The sequence below is a fragment of the Heptranchias perlo genome, chromosome 2 (genome assembly GCF_035084215.1).
Source record: "Heptranchias perlo isolate sHepPer1 chromosome 2, sHepPer1.hap1, whole genome shotgun sequence".
Classification (NCBI taxonomy): Eukaryota; Metazoa; Chordata; class Chondrichthyes; order Hexanchiformes; family Hexanchidae; genus Heptranchias; species Heptranchias perlo.
The window spans coordinates 61,700,041-61,716,416 of record NC_090326.1 but is presented as its reverse complement, the minus strand read 5'-3'; the positions used below and the strand labels follow the sequence as shown (position 1 = coordinate 61,716,416).

General features: G+C 40.9%; 1 long non-coding RNA gene across 3 annotated transcripts in view; it reads right to left on the bottom strand.

Moving 5' to 3' along the window:
* LOC137333622 (uncharacterized) overlaps positions 1 to 16,376 on the bottom strand; it is a 51,543-nt gene that overhangs the window by 20,513 nt on the left and 14,654 nt on the right. For 2 of the 3 annotated variants that reach the window (XR_010965945.1, XR_010965944.1), the window contains exon 2: positions 15,360 to 15,542. This is a non-coding gene — a long non-coding RNA (uncharacterized lncRNA). Of the gene's footprint in view, positions 1 to 15,359; positions 15,620 to 16,376 lie in introns of those variants that run through there. The other variant, XR_010965943.1, reaches the window with a different exon arrangement.

Below are 16,376 nucleotides of genomic sequence, written 5' to 3'. Positions count from 1 at the left end.
CTAACAAATTTATTGAGCCCGACTCCCCAGTGCCTTTCTGAAATGGAGTTCCCACAAGGGGCAATAAAACTGGACTTAATGCAACAAATTGGCCTTTACCGCTGTTTCCAATTGAGGCGGAGCTTGCATAATGATCCTTTGCAGTTTGAATGATGGTTCCGGCAGAGCGACGCTAAAGTCCCAGCGAATTATGATGTTGCTATAACTGTGTCGTTAGTCACAAACTTGATCATTTCCTGGGACTTTAGTAGCATTCGCCATTATTTTGCCATTACTGTGGCACCGCTGCCCTGCAAATTCCGGGCCAATATTACACACTTTCGTCACTTTTTTTTCTTGCTGAGAACTGAACACAATATTGAAGGTATTATTTTTAATTTTATTTATTTATTTTCTCACTAAATTTCTCTCCGAGAAGCCATTAATTCTTTCCTGGGGTAAGATTCCATGGTCGCCAGGCACTGTCTGATATGTCTCCTTAGTGCCCCTTATCACAGTGTGAACCTAGACAGTGAATCTCCACATACTATTTCTTGGTGGGGGACAAGATTATTGAGCTCGATCCTATTTTCCCCAATGTCCACAATTGCCCACTTCTAGCTGGGGTCGTTGGACAATGAATAGGTGCAGGAACTCTAGCTATTTTCCCCCCTCTCTACCTGAAGAATGCTAAGGCTAGCTGCAGTACCTTTACTGTCACCTTGGCTGAGATAAACTAACTCAATACAGACCTGGGATTGCACCTGGGACTTTAGTGGTCCTCATGCCTCAGCGCATTCATGCCTTCTTGCCCGGGGCAAAAATACCAGGTCCATTCTAAGTTTGGATCAGAAAATCGCTGGCAAGCTGCACATAATTTTCTAAGCCTCGGTCATGGTGAGCCGGGAACCTTGCCATAGGTGAGGATACAGAAAATCTACCCTATTAAGCCGTAGGAGGGAGTTATTTTTAATTCTTTATTTAAAGCCTTGACTTTTGCCTGCATTTAAAACTTCTTCTGAATGGGCAATTTTCTGACTTTGCACTTTTGGCGGGAAGCCTTGCCTGTCACGTGTGCGGATTGGAAATCCAGGCGTGTGCCGTACATGGTTTAACTACCCTTGGAAAATGATGCGCAGTGTACTTGGGTGAAAACAGGATTGAGCTCAACCATTTTGTCCTCCACATGGAGAAATCACGCCCCAAATTTCCAATTTGTGCTCGCAGCGGGCAAGGCTTCCCACTCGAATTGCAAAGTTTTAAAATCAACCCTTAATTTTTTTTAACTTACCAAATACTGGGCTACATTTACAGATCACTCCTTTCTCCACGCCTCATCCACTAAAAGAAAGAAGCCTGAGACCGCATCCATTCTGACATTACTGCACATTACGACTTAATTAAAGTATCTTCAATCATGCTCCATTGTGCTTAATGACCAATTCAGTCAACAGTCAATAAACGTTGAGCTCTTCTCTCAGGTGTTATTGACTCTTCAGTACAGATACATTGAAACCATGACAACATATTATGTGGATAGCCTCACAGCTAACGATCTTCTGGCTGTTTACTCAGTAACACATGAAACATTTTACACTCATAAGAAAAATGACCATAATTAAAATGGCACCTTTCATCATTCTGTTTCCTTCCTGATCTTCATTTATAATAACAGTATTTTTGAAACTCAAGACAATATGGAGATATAACCAGTTAGTGGAACAGATCATTATTTTTTTAACATGCACAAAGGAGACTCCTTCAGACCTCATAAATTAGGGATTAAAGAAGTCCAAACAAAGGACTCAACCTGTAAGCAAGGCAGAAGCCCTACCTGGGCGATGAAAAGGGAAATGAGATACCCTTTCCTAATACCACTGAGAAATATGAATGGCCATTGAACTATACACTAGCAGCGGGTTGGACACTAGACTACAAGGGAGATTAGATCATATAAAACATCTTTAGATTCGCCAACACCATTCAGAAAAAAGGATTTGTCTCACCACCTTCCCCCTCCCTTCCCTCCTCCCTTTCATTAAATCATCTGGAAAAATGGTTGCACAAGATACTAGGTCAGGACACAAAAATGAAATATTTCAAACAAAAATGACAATGCTGTGAAGGTATTGCCCATACAGCACACTCATAGAACTCATTCAGCAGTACTGACTCTATGATCCAGCACAACCCCAACGCTACATCACCATCAACAGGGCCTCCCCCTTTCTAAACCATGAGGAATTGGATACACTTCTGGACTACCAGGTAACAATATAATGAAATAAATATGTTTTTAAGTACTTCATTTTCTTGCTGTTACCTTGGACAGGAACCATTTACTTGCCGCCACATTCCCACAATGATGGTGAGAAATTAAGAGTCACAGAAGAGGTGGTCCGAATTTGGGATCTTTTCAAACATGCCCCAAACAATCATATTTTAAAATTGTTTTAAATTAGTGTGGTCGTGTGTTGGACATGTTACTTCTTTATAAGTTACAGCTGCTCAGTGCCTGATATGCGTATGCATGCGATACATTTGTTAAGTACAACAGTGACACCAGATTTTAAAAAAACTGAATGCTGGAAACTTGAACCAAAAGGATGTACAGGAACAAGTTGTAAATACACAGCTGGTCAGTCAATGTTTGGAAGAGAAAAGATGAATATTGCAAATGGGACCCTCCAAAGTTTTTTTTATATAAGATCTGAAATCACAACGAATCTGAATATCATGAAAGTGATTTAGTTCCGGAAAACATTTTCAGTCTTGTTTTCTAAATAACATTTACAAATTTGTGCTACAGCCTGGAAAATTCATAATAAGAATACAGTTCTGTTTTTGTCTATTGTAAGTAAGTGATGTGTTATTAAAGTTTAGACACTTTTTGTTTTTTATTTCACAGAATTAACCAAACGCCCTTGAGTGCTGTTTACATCAATAACATTCAATAGATTATAAATGGCAGAATTCCAGCTCATTGAATATATTTTGTTCACAGACAGACATCAAAACAAAAGGTTGACATTATCTATAGGCAAATGTCCACAAAAATAGGACTAGGATAAAAAGCGGCTTTTTATTCACTCTTGATTCTCATCATTAAATCTCTCCTCCCATCCATACGTAGTCTATCATTGGCACATCTCTGCCAATATGAGCTTCAACCCTGAGGGAACAGGCTCAGTGAAACGCATTCATTAAGGTTCAGATGGTAATACAAATTGGCTGGTTGGAACACATAGAATTGAAACAAATCAGATTCTTTAGCACTGGAAAATATTACAGCCACCCTCCAATAGATGCTGTACAATTCCCTCAGTGATTCCAACTAAAAAAAAAGTAACAAATGGAAATATTGCACATTTGTTCATAAACGTTTCATTTTTTATTCAAAAATATCATCTTGCACCAAATGTATACGTGTCTGTGAGAAAGTGCACACATGATTCATACGTGTGGCTGCCATGGCATCACTTTGGGCTGCTTCACAGAAAAGAAATATTGGTGATTCCTGTCAAATATCATTGCTTGTAAATTGTTTGCAATGTTATATAAAGAATGTGAAGCAGGGATGCAAAACCAAATATTTGGGGCCCAAATACACGGTCCACCATCCCAATGATTGCACAGGATTTCACCCACCGGTGCCCTCCAGCACTGAACCTGTCAGAGTTTCCAGGGTCAGTGGGAGGGCACCTAATTACCATGGGGCAGGTGGACGTATGTGCTATTTCGGGTACATCTCTGACCTCTCCCCTTCCTGGTAGCAGCTGTGACCTCTAGCGCCTGCCCACCCATGGGGTTTTTCATCTTTCCCCATCCCCTGAGCAAGGGGGCTGATCTGTAAATATATTTATTTTTTTAAAAACTGCCTCTCTTTGAGAATGCAGGTTGCTTGTCCAGCTTGGACCCCACTGGCATGGCTCACATCTACCCTTCTGGAGGCTGGTGTGCCTCCACTCACTCAGCATGCTGGTCTCCACTAATGTGCTGGCTGCCCGTCCAGCCGAAGGAATAGGAACCCCTGCCCCTGCCTATGCTCCCTGGCTGTTATTTTCCTTGTTTTAAGTGGACAAAGGCACCGTCCCTTACAAGGCAGCCAGGAAACACCCAGAAACAGCACAGACTCACCACAACTGGGCTACCACTCTTGTCCTGGGGAGCTCGCCGGTCTCCCACCAGAGTTACAGCGGGTGGCGATCAGAACCCTGGAGGAAATTTTTTAAAATTTGTTCATGGGATGTGGGTGTCGCTGGCAAGGCCAGCATTTATTGCCCATCCCTAATTGCCCTTGAGAAAGTGGTGGTGAGCCGCTTTCTTGAACTGCTGCAGTCCGTGTGGTGAAGGTTCTCCCACAGTGCTGATAGGAAGGGAGTTCCAGGATTTTGACCCAGCGACGATGAATGAACGGCGATATATTTCCAAGTCGGGATGGTGTGTGACTTGGAGGGGAATGTGCAGGTGGTGTTGTTCCCATGTGCCTGCTGCCCTTGTCCTCCTAGGTGGTAGAGGTCGCGGGTTTGGGAGGTGCTGTCGAAGAAGCCTTGGTGAGTTGCTGCAGTGCATCCTGTGGATGGTGCACGCTGCAGCCATTGTGCGTCGATGGTGAAGGGAGTGAATGTTTAGCGTGATGGATGGGGTGTCAATCAAGCGGGCTGCTTTGTTCTGGATGGTGTCGAGCTTCTTGAGTGTTGTTGGGGCTGCACTCATCCAGGCAAGTGGAGAGTATTCCATCAACTCCTGACTTGTGCCTTGTAGATGGTGGAAAGGCTATGGGGGGTCAGGAGGTGAGTCATTAGCTGCAGAAAACCCAGCCTCTGACCTGGCCTTGTAGCCACAGTATTTATGTGGCTGGTCCAGTTAAGTTTCTGGTCAATGGTGACCCCCAGGATTTTGATAGTGGGGATTTAATTAGCTTTACCTGCAGGATGTTCTTGTGACTAAATATCAACCAGTCCTTCGTTTGCATATATTTTCCTGTGCTGACACAATTGTAGTGAGTGCTTTAGGCTATAAGGCCAGAAAATTCTGTTGATAATACAATTGGACAAATGTCTAATATTTTTATGCAACATTCCTTTGCCCGCTATTTAAGTGAAGATGTGGACGTGTCTGAAGTGAACAATTAAGCACCTCTGCTAAATAGCAGCCAGAGAAATGTCGTACAATTGCATTTAATTCTCACATTCTAATAGCGCCAACAGTAACTCCAAGGTTATACTAAGTTATTTACCAGTAGTTGAGGTTTACCACTCAATGTAACTACATTTCAATATAGTCATCAATTTTCATTATAGACTTCATCACACATGAACTGCATACACATTCAGTTAAGTATTTTGTACCAAAAATTGAACATATAAAAATGAAAGCTTGCGAGAGGTGGGGTCAATCTTGTAACCCACTCACGGAGAATGGGGAATTCTACAAAACACTTGAGCTCTACCACCCCACCTCAAAAAAAAGGCAGGTTAGGAATATTTTTTTCAGATATGAAGCATTTTTTTCAGTTGCACAGGAAAAGAAAAGTGATATTTTTAAAATAGTACTGTTCGTGCAATGTTATACTGATACAACTTTATCTGCTCCAATCTATCTTCACCAAAAACAACTTGCATTTATATAGTGCCTTTAATGTAGTAAAATGTCCCAAGGCGCTTCACAGGAGCGTTATCAAACAAAACTTCACACCGAGCCACATAAGGAGCTATTAGGACCGGAACTTGGTCAAAGAGATAGGTTTTAAGGAGCGTCTTAAAGGAGGAGAGAAAGGTAGAGAGGCAGAGAGGTTAGGGAGGGAATTTCAGAGCTTAGGGCCTAGGCAGCTGAAGGCACGGTCACCAATGGAGTAGCGCAGAGAGCTCGGAGGGTTGTAGGGCTGGAGGTGGTCACAGGGATTGAAAGCAAGGATGAGAATTTTAAAATCGAGGTGTTGCCATACCGGGAGTCAATGTAAGTCAGCGAGCATAGGGGTGACGGGTGAAAGGGACTTGGTGCAAGTTCGGATACGGGCTGCAGAGTTTTGGATAAGCTCAAGTTTATGGAGGGTGGAAGATGGGAGGTCGGTCAGGAGAGCATTAGAATAGTCAAGTCTAGAGGTAACAGAGGCATGGATAAGAGTTTCATTAGCGGATGAGCTAAGGCAGGGGCGGAGACGGGCGATGTTACGGAGGTGGAAGTAGGCGGTCGTGATGATGGAGCGGATATGGGGTCAGAAGCTTATCTCAGGGTCAAATAGGACGCCAAGGTTGTGGACGGTCTAGTTCAGCCTTAGACAGTGGCCAGGAAGAGGGATGGAGTCGATAGCTAGAGAATGGAGTTTGTGGCGGGGACCAAAGACAATGGCTTCATTCTTCCCAATATTTATTTGGAGGAAATTTCTGCTCATCCAGTACTGGATGTTGGACCAGCAGTGTGACAAATCAAAGACTGTGGAGGGGTTGAGAGGGGTTGTGGTGAGGTAGAGCTGAGTATCATCAACATACAAGTGGAACCTGATGTGTTTATAGCACAAATCGAAACAGAAACTTCTGGAAATGGACACAGGTCCATCAAAAGAGAAAAGAGAGGTTAATGTTTCAGGTGGAGACATTTTGTTAGAACCTTGTCAGAGTTCTGATGAAGCGTCTCTACCCAAAACATTAACCTATCATTTCTATTTACACCTGCTGTCTATTTCCAGCATTTTCTGTTTTCAATTCAGATTTCTAGAGATTGCAGTTTATATTCTTTTTATAAACACTTTGATCATGCACACCTTCTATTTGCCATAACAGAGGTGAAGTAAATCTGTTTTTTTTATTATTTACAGGAAAGATTTAGTGGTTCATCACATCGCTATATATTTTCAGATAAATTTCCAATGATTAGTCATGGATTTGGTTGCTAAGATGGAATGACTTTTAAAGGTCAAAGGGGTTAAATATTGTTTGATTAAAATGGCTGACACAAGTACTGTTTCAGGATGCTTGAGCTTAGTAAGAAGCTTGGGAAGACAAAAGCTGCCAAGAGTAAACCACATTGTTTTCCAGTCTAAGTGTTCCAAACAAAGAAAAAACCCACATTGTATGTATTTTTCTGGTAATTGTGTTACCACTGTTTATCAAGCCCAGGCAAATCCAATTAGCCTGTGGCCTGCCTCCCAACCTTTTTAACCTCCTGAGCTGTAAGAAACTCAACGGCTCCTGCCAATATCTCATTTCTGTGGCAGCAGATAAGATCAGCTTGAGATATTCAATGGTTTCACTTCAGCTTCATCACAGTGATCGTTTCTTTACCGCAGTAGCTGGATTTTATTTTCTCTCATTTACTACATGAAATGGGACAGTAGCTCCTAGCCCGATGGTTTGTTCGAACGAACACAGATCAGGCCTTCACACCGTCTGACAGGAGGGACTGATTTTTCTTATCATAGCTTGTCCACAAAGGCATAGGCCGGGTTGGGATTATTAACATTCCTTGGCGAGATGTGTCAGGACTATTTCTGTCAGAGAGACAGATTGAGCCTTTCACTCAGACCTGCGAATGAGTGACACATGGCCTGACCGGGAGGACAACATTGTTATTTGAGTTAAGAAATCAATTTGTATCAAATGTACACTGTAATTTATTTGTTGGCTTTGAAGGGAACCTGGCTGAGATAAATGGGAATGGACTTCTTTTACCAAGCTGATAAAGTTCTTGTGAAGCTACAGATAGTTACAGTCAGGGGAAAGTGACAAACATGTTTAAAGTTGCGCAGTGATCTTTAAATCTCAAAAAGAACACCTTGTTGGACATGATAGAACATTTTTTACCTTTCCCCCTATCTGACAGAAAGCTGCTGTGACACGCTGCTTTAGTATTTTTGCTGACATTTTCTTTATCACCGGCATCTGTCTGGAAAGAATATTCATTTTCTTTTCTCAGTCCATGGCCGGGAAGCCAGAGAACCAGGGTGGACTTTCACGTTACCAAAACCTTACATTTCCCACAATTTTATGAACAAATTTAAAGAGCTTTGAATTATTCACCAAAGTGCAGTGGTTTCTGTGTTCTGTGAAAATCACATTCATTCACGTGCATACATATATCTACAGAACCATAGAATCATACAGCAGAGAAGGATACCATTCGGCCCATCGTGCCTGTGCCGGCTCCTAGAAAAAGCTATATATTTTTTCTACATGCATGTATATAAATATATAGGCACACACAGTTGTAGCACACCATACACATCTGTGTAACTCTCTGGTTATTCATCCCACAGCATTATTAAATGAATTGTAGGCTTACTTTTATAAAATCTTTGCAAATATAATCAAGGCAGAAGAAAGTACTCCATCTAGGGGGGAGGAGATTTCTTCTTATTGCACTGAAAGTGCATTCAATTTGATTTCATTTTTTCTCCTGTTTCTTAGTGTATTAACAGGAACACAGAACGTTACTCAATGAGCTTTGTTTACGGTCAGATGTGTTGCAGCTAAATTTGCAGCTTACGCAAACTGAGTATCCAGTCGAAATGCACTCAAAGTAATGTTTCTGAATCACCCAAAAATTATCCAAATAGGCACATATCTGGTATAAGTAATACACTGAGACAATCCAGTTATGAGGTGCACGTAGTTGAACATCCATGGAGCGAAGAAGTAGTTAGCGAAAAGCCAGTTCCATTGATGAGACCTGCAGATTATTGTGCATGGTGTAAGGGAACGGCAAAATACCCTCTGCAAGGTGAAAGGGTAACCTATTAATAAAGACAAAGCCTAGCATTTGGAGTAGGTGATTGCACAGAAGGGGAATAGAGTCCCTCTCACCTGCCATATATGGAAGGATGTGTAGACAAAGGTGTTTGATTTGAAGAAAAGTGCCAAAGTAACCAACAAAGTCGAGCATCAATTAATCTTACGTTGCTATAAGCGTGTGTGACCCAATTATTTTACATTGTTATATTTGGATATCCAAGGCTTTCACAGATGTCAGACGTGCTAGTCTGAATAGTTTCGCAAAAGAGTACAGCGAACTTAAAATTTGTTCAGTAATGTGCTGGAATTGAAGAATCGGCATATTTCAGAAGAATTAGAACAGGTCATAAAAGGGAAACTTGCAAAGTTGTAGGTGAGAAAGATGGTTGACTATCATTATGCATAGATTAAACTGACTAGCAATCACTGTGCTCTTTGAATTTCAGCTAGCAAAGCCCTTCAAATATAATTCTACAATGCCTAATAAAACACACAGGGGTAGATCTTGGCTTTGTGTGATAGTGTAAAACGGGTGATAGCAAGTCGGCAGCCGGTTTTACATCTCTCCCCATTGACTTCATTGGAAATAAAAATGGGGAGAGATGTAAAACGGGTTGCCGACTCACTATCATCCTTTTTACATTATTGCACAAAGTCAAGATCTACCCCACACTGTGCTGCAGCCTTCCTTTCTCGCTACAAAATTCCTTTCCCTGCAATGTGTACTGTTTTCTTCAGAAACGATGACCTTCAACAGGAGAGAGCGTGGTTCCCTTGGTGATTTCATGCCAGCTTCGATTGGGGAAATTAATGTGCTGCGAAATTAGGTAAATACTGATCAGATTTGCATGTTTCGCATTGATTGCTCGTTAAAGAGGACACAATGAGTAAAGGAAAACCTTTAACGCTAGAACAGTACGTTAAAATGGGCAACAGCTATTAATACACTTGAATAATTTCAAGAGAAAGGGGGGGGAGAAGTGAATGACGAAGGCACTAACACAGAAAAAGGGAGATTTTTCTGGCTCAGCACCCAGACTAACTGTATCTGCTGGCCACGGAAAATATCGGGGAATCAGGAGGTAGTCGAAGTATACATCTGTAAAGGAACCTGCCTGATTTTCCTTCTGTTAATTTAAATTACAGATGTAAGTGCTGATCACCTGATTTCCTGAAATTTTCTATGCCCAAGCAATGTAATGTGCCTGGGCACAGACCCAGGAAAAGCTCCCCTAAAATTACGAATTGATCAGGCTCCCTGGTGCAGTATGTTATTGTTTACATTAGATCTCATATTGTGTTAGAAGGTTTATGTTTTCTCAATTTTAAAGTGCTTTGGCATTCTGCATGGTTTGTTCTTTCAGAATGGTCAAAAGTGAAATAAGCACAATATTATTTATCGCTATTTAATCCAGACCACTGCCTTAAAAGTAGCTCTAATGTTCGATGTCAATAAGGCTGCTATCTATGATCTTCTGTTCAGTCCCTCTGCACTGCACTGCTCAGTCCATGTTTAGCTGCAAGCCGAGCATGGACTGTGCAGTGCAGTGTAGATCTCATTTAGTCCAGATCAGTGACATCTTGCCATGTTTACATTTATCCGTTGCTTAGAATCAGCCCTTGTACTGGATGACAGTGGAAGCTGAACACCACCTAATATCTTCCCTACAGGTTGGATATTATGAACAGCATGGCTCTCTCCTCAGCTAAATCATATCATATTGCATTTAGCTCAGGAGCCTTCATATTTGCATATTTTCATATATTAACAAATAGCCAGAGTTTACAAAAGAATTTTTAGGAACAGGAAAAGACCAGAAGACACTTTTTCTGCTGTTGCACTTGAACACATTAACGATGGGAACATGTCTCATAAAATTTCAGTTTTTTTCGCATTTGCTAAGTGAGAATGAACCAATGAGCACATGACACTTGACTCTTCTCTATGAAACAGTGCCCAGGGTACCTCCTTCCCCACTGGTTGCACATCCAATTATGTCTGTCCCAACATTGTGCACAAGGACACAACTATTCAGAACTTATCAACCACATTAGAGTATGTGCCCAAGGAGAAGCAAATTGGGCTGTAGAGTTTAAATTACCAGCCCTTTCTCTTCCCTGTAGAAAATGACATAAGAACATAAGAAATAGGAGCAGGAGTGGGCCAATCGGCCCCTCGAGCCTGCTCCGCCATTCAATAAGATCATGGCTGATCTGACAGGAGATTTCCATGAATAACTTATATCAACCTGACAAGAATTTAAACCGGTCTAATCAGAATAAGTACCAGATTGATGTGAATTTCTGGTTGTTGACAAAGTGAACACATAGCAGTCAAATGAGGATACATATCACCCTGAAGTGAATTTAGATTACTGTGGAATTTATTCTGATCAGGAAAATGTGATATGCCAACTTATATTAATCTATGGGTATTTATAGCACTCTGATTAATTTTTTTGGAGTGTATTCAAGAGAATGTTAGTGCTGGGAATTTGACTTTTATTTATTTTGGGGACCCATGCTGCGAATTTCCTCAGAGGTTCTCCAGATCAGCAGCAACCCCGGATACATTGCGGAAATCGGATTTCTGCCGATCTTTCCCCAAAGTTGCGGCAGGCGATTGGGAGAACCCTGAGGAAATTCCTAGTGCCAGTGACAGCATCAAGCATTCCAAGTTCAGGCAGAGCTCCGTCTACTTTTCCTCAACAAAGGAAGAGTTGTTCTGTTTGCCATTTGTAAATTCAAGTATAAAGAACACGGTTGAGAAGAAAGCCTCACCCTGATGTGTTTTAACCCCAACCACATAAGAGCATGCATTACTGCAACAGTGTGACTTTTTTTCCATGTCTCACACCAACTATCATGTGACGTTGGTGTGAGAAATGGAAGGTTTACTAGTTCAGTGCCAATTGGTGGGGCAGTTTTGTGCTGTAGACCCACTATAAACTGTCCAAACTTATTTCACGTAAGATCTTTTATAGGCACCATCCTATTCATCTGGCTAGCATTCATATCCAGGTCTCAGGGATGATAACTCACTCTATCAACCAGTGTACTTCAGCCTAGTTAACCAATTCACATCAAAATATATAAATTCGTATCAGCTTGTTGGATATTTGATACCGGTCTGTAGCAAATTATCTGATGCATATTTCTACCAACCTAATAGGTAATTATACCAACCTGTTGCAATTGTCCTAACTCCCAGCTAAATGCAATCTAATAAGAAAAGTTGGGAAATTTTATCCTGAACTAAATGATCCAAACAAACAGGTTGGCAGCATTTATACATTTGAAGCCTGTCTGTGGATCAGTTACAAATTCTCAGCACATGCGAATTTGTAGCTTAGTGTAAACAGGGCTTAAAGCTTTCAGTCTGCACTGCTCTCTTGATGTCTGTGAGAGCTTATATGGAAATGATGCAAGGACACTTGGAAGTACCTGTCTTGAAATACCAATGCATTTCTGAGAGTACTGATATGGAAAAGACACTGAATAATCCACAGTTAATAAAGAAGTTCCCCGAGGTAAGTATCCAAATATGCTTACATAGGTTAAAGAGTTAAAATACATTTATGTCTGTCATAAAGTTCTATGTATTTGTTTTGATAAAAATGAGTTTTTAGATGTAGAATAATTCTTCTCGGTCCCTAGGAAGACTGCTGTCAAACACTGCAGCGTTTCTTTAGCGCTGTCATCATCGACAGAGTTTAAAATGTATAATAACTGTTTGAAACATTGCAGTGGGGCTGAGTTAGTCTCAGAGGAGATTTAGTATAATGCACTTTTGATGGTATTGGAATCAGCCTTTGTAGCCCAACAAAAGACTACAGCTTTAAACAGTTCATATCACTAGTCAATAAACAAAAGGGGATGTGTGCATAATTGTTCTGCGACAAAGCAATATTTAGATATTTCCAACATGCTGTTAATACAACAGCAACATCTTGAAACTTAACCCATTTGTGAAAAATAATCCATTGTTATAAGAGTATGTATTACTCTGGTAATTAAAGAAACCTCATTTAGGCACTGATAGGCTTGGCCCTAAAGGGTCACCAGACAACATACAAATAACCCCTTTTAGCAATGGGTTCCTGTCTTTCCTGGTACTCTAAACAGAGATGTTTTTGTTCCAGTCGTTTTACAATTTAAAATTTGCCTTGGCATCTGAAGGTGTGGAGAGATGAATGCCCCAAGGCAGCGTGCAGGCGAGTTTAGACACAGACACACATGAGTGGGTTGCCTATAGGCGCTCTCACTCATTTGTTTCCAGAATTTACTGTGTTTGGAGAAAATGTGACAGCAACAAACAGTGGAAGAAATAATTCAAGAAAGTGAAACAGTGCACAACAATGTTGAGAAAATAAAACGTCTTTCAGCTGAGGTAAAGAGAGTGGGCTGCATTGTAGAAGGATATGTCAGCTGTGACACAGTTAACAAAATACATATACACTAATATGTTGTAGGTATTAGTCAGAATTAATAAGGGTATAAGAGGCTCACCTGTGCCACTTGTGGATGCATTGTTCCCAATGTATTTGCATATGTCATTTGTTTCATAAACACTTTCATAATTAGTGTTTCAAAATCTCTTAAGAAAATATTTCACAGAAGATTATGCAAAGCATTATCTATTGCAGGTTTGAGCTGGAATGGTGCCTACTGAATAATGAGTAAACATGTGCTTGGGAACGCCCTAAAGCAACTTAACATTATGAAAGTAGTAACTTGCAACACAGGGTAGTTTAACCCATGAGCTCTGTTTAATTATGGTTATAGCAAAATCAGTGTGAATCATGTTCATCTGTAGATAATTTAATATCTACAGATTGTGATAATGACCTGTTGAATATCATATGAAATTTGGCAGTGATTATATTACAATCATTAATTCTTCAGTGTGAACACCATCACGCATCAGCTATATACAGCAAACAGGTCATTTACTAAAAAGACCCAAACTAAAATGAAAGTGGTCTAGAAGTTGGTTGACACCATGCTCGTTGTACAGGCATAAAATGGGCCCCAAAGCATCCAATATGCGCGTGCACATTCCGTGACAGAAATGTGCTGCCCAACATATTGGTAAAGGCAGATAAAGAGGCATCCTGGGCATGCACCTGAAAGAAGCATTAGGCCCTTTGCATATGCAAATAAGGGGCCTAACACCTGTTTTAGGCCCCTCTGCAAAATTGGACTTCCCTGAATGCAGCCAGTATCGGGCCGGCTGTGTTCAGGAAAACGTGGTCGACACGCAGCCTACCCAGTGGCCCTTAAAGGCCCAAAAAGCTTAGCTGAATGTGAAGCCAAAGACCATTGCCGGTTTCAACATGGCCCCCTCCCGATCTTCCCCCCACCACACAAAAAAACTACCTGAGGGCTGCTGCCAATTTTTAGGCCCCTGTGTTTTGAAATGGTTAATGGGATAGATTTCACAATTTGTGTAACAGTCTTTGTAAATGACAATTATTATAAAATCTGGTAGAATTGCTCTGGTTGAGATAGAAAATAAACTTGAGCCCTCTGATTGAGTGGGAATCAAGTGGTGAGTAATTAACACTCACTCAAGCATGATGATCCTGGAGGAACTTTTGGGTTTGTAATGTCTGTCGGTCCAGTGTGAATTAAACTTTTAATTGGGAGCTCACTCATTTTATGGCTGGGAAATCAAATGCTGCTGTCGGTTTGTTAGTTCTGCATCAATTCAAAGGGGATGGCTGCTTTTTGTTGACATTGTGCATTTAGGGAGTGGGAGGAAATTTGCCCCATATTTGAGACGGGGCCATCAAAATATTTTGGAAAATCTCAGAAGGTGAATGGAATGAGATGCCTTCTGATGCTCTCCAAAAAGGTTTACAGTTTTTGTCATCCAAACCAGTCAGGTGAATTCGATTACACCCTCTTATGGAGTAATAACAAAAGGAAAATTGAAATGATTAACTCATCATTTGACCTTTGAGTTAGTGATATGAAGGAAGGGCAAGAATTCCAAGGAAGGTGCATAATATTATCGGGGTAATTTTGGCATTTTGTTCTTTTGGCAGGGAGCCTTGCCCACCAGTAGCACATAACCAAAACTCGGCCGTACGTTGCACACGATTTTCCGATCATTCATTTAAATAGTTTGCAAATTCATGCATAGTACGTGCCTACATTTCCGATGTACATGTTAAGAGGATGTGGCTTCCCACTTCGAGGGCAAAGTCAGAAGAAAGCCCCCTTATTTACAAATAATTTAAATATATAGCACTGTCCAACGCATACACACATAATAATTAAAGTATGTTATTAAAGCAAGTGAAATGATTCAATCATTTTGTGCTCCTATAATTGGTGTTTTTACTGTAGATATTTTTCACTGGTTCAATGTCTTAGATCAATTCTATAGGTAAGCCTTCAGTCGCAATGATCATTTACTTTAGCCCATTTCTTACACAAACCATTTTCATTTCTCTTATGCCTTGGCACTGAGCTGGTATCTCTCGGAATTTGAAATCTATTTGTTCCCCATTTGAATGCTTTAGCCGAGCCTGTGTTCACTGCTCCAGGTGACAGCTGCTCCATAACTTAAAGTAAATCCAAAATAGTTGCGCCTTGAATTACATTTAGCTTGCAGTTTATTTAGCTTATAACAATTTTACTCACAAACTTTTTGCCAAGGCCCATAATCCCAGCCAGTGTCTTGCTCGAGGGCCATTCTCTAGATTGCTGAAACATGCTGCATCACACAGTAATGGGATGTGGGTCTGTGCCTGCAATTTCCAACACTCCTGATTTCAATCATGCCACTTTTGAGCTGTTGCCAAATGGAGGTCAAGCAGTTCCCCACTGGAAGAGAAAAAGAAAACTATTGAGCTAATAGTTCTATAAAATAGTTCTATTTTAATAGGACCCTTTCATTCCTTTGACATCTTTGACTGGATAGCAAGAAAAGGAAAGTGAACAGCACAGAATCTCAGCTTGGTCGTTGCCTCACAGTTGGGCAGGGCGTGAGTGGAAGTACAGAAGCACATCGAGCAGTAAGTTGGCCGAAAGCCACAGGTGAAAGAAATAAAGTCTTGCATTTATATGGCGTCTTTCACGACCTCAGGATGTCCCAAAGCACTTTACAGCCAATGAAGTACTTTTTGAAGTGTAGCCACTGTTGTAATGTAGAAGAAGCGGCAGCAAAATTGCACACAGCAAGGTCCCACGAACATCAATGTGATAATGATCAGATAATCTGTTTTAGTGATGTTGGTTGAGGTATAAATATTGCCCAGGACATCAGGGAGATCTACCTTGCTCTTCTTCGAATAGTGCCATGGGATCTTTTACGTCCAACTTAGAGGGCCACGGTTTAATGTATCATCCGAAAGACGCCACTACTGACAGTGTAGCATTCCCTCAGTACTGCACTGAAGTGTCAGCCCAGATTTTGTGCTCAAGTTTCACCTATGGCAAAGAGCATGTCTAAGAATTCACACAACTTTAATTATATGACCAAATTCCGTAGTATAAGTGAAACCATTTAAAGAGCAGCTTCACCAACAAGTATAAGTTTGGGAGGCGATTGTCAGCCACAACGTCCTCTCCCCACGAAACTGCCAGGAATCATTAGTCTTTTTAAAATTCTGTAGTCTGTATGAAAATAACAAAGCGATACAAATAGGCTAGAGAGAC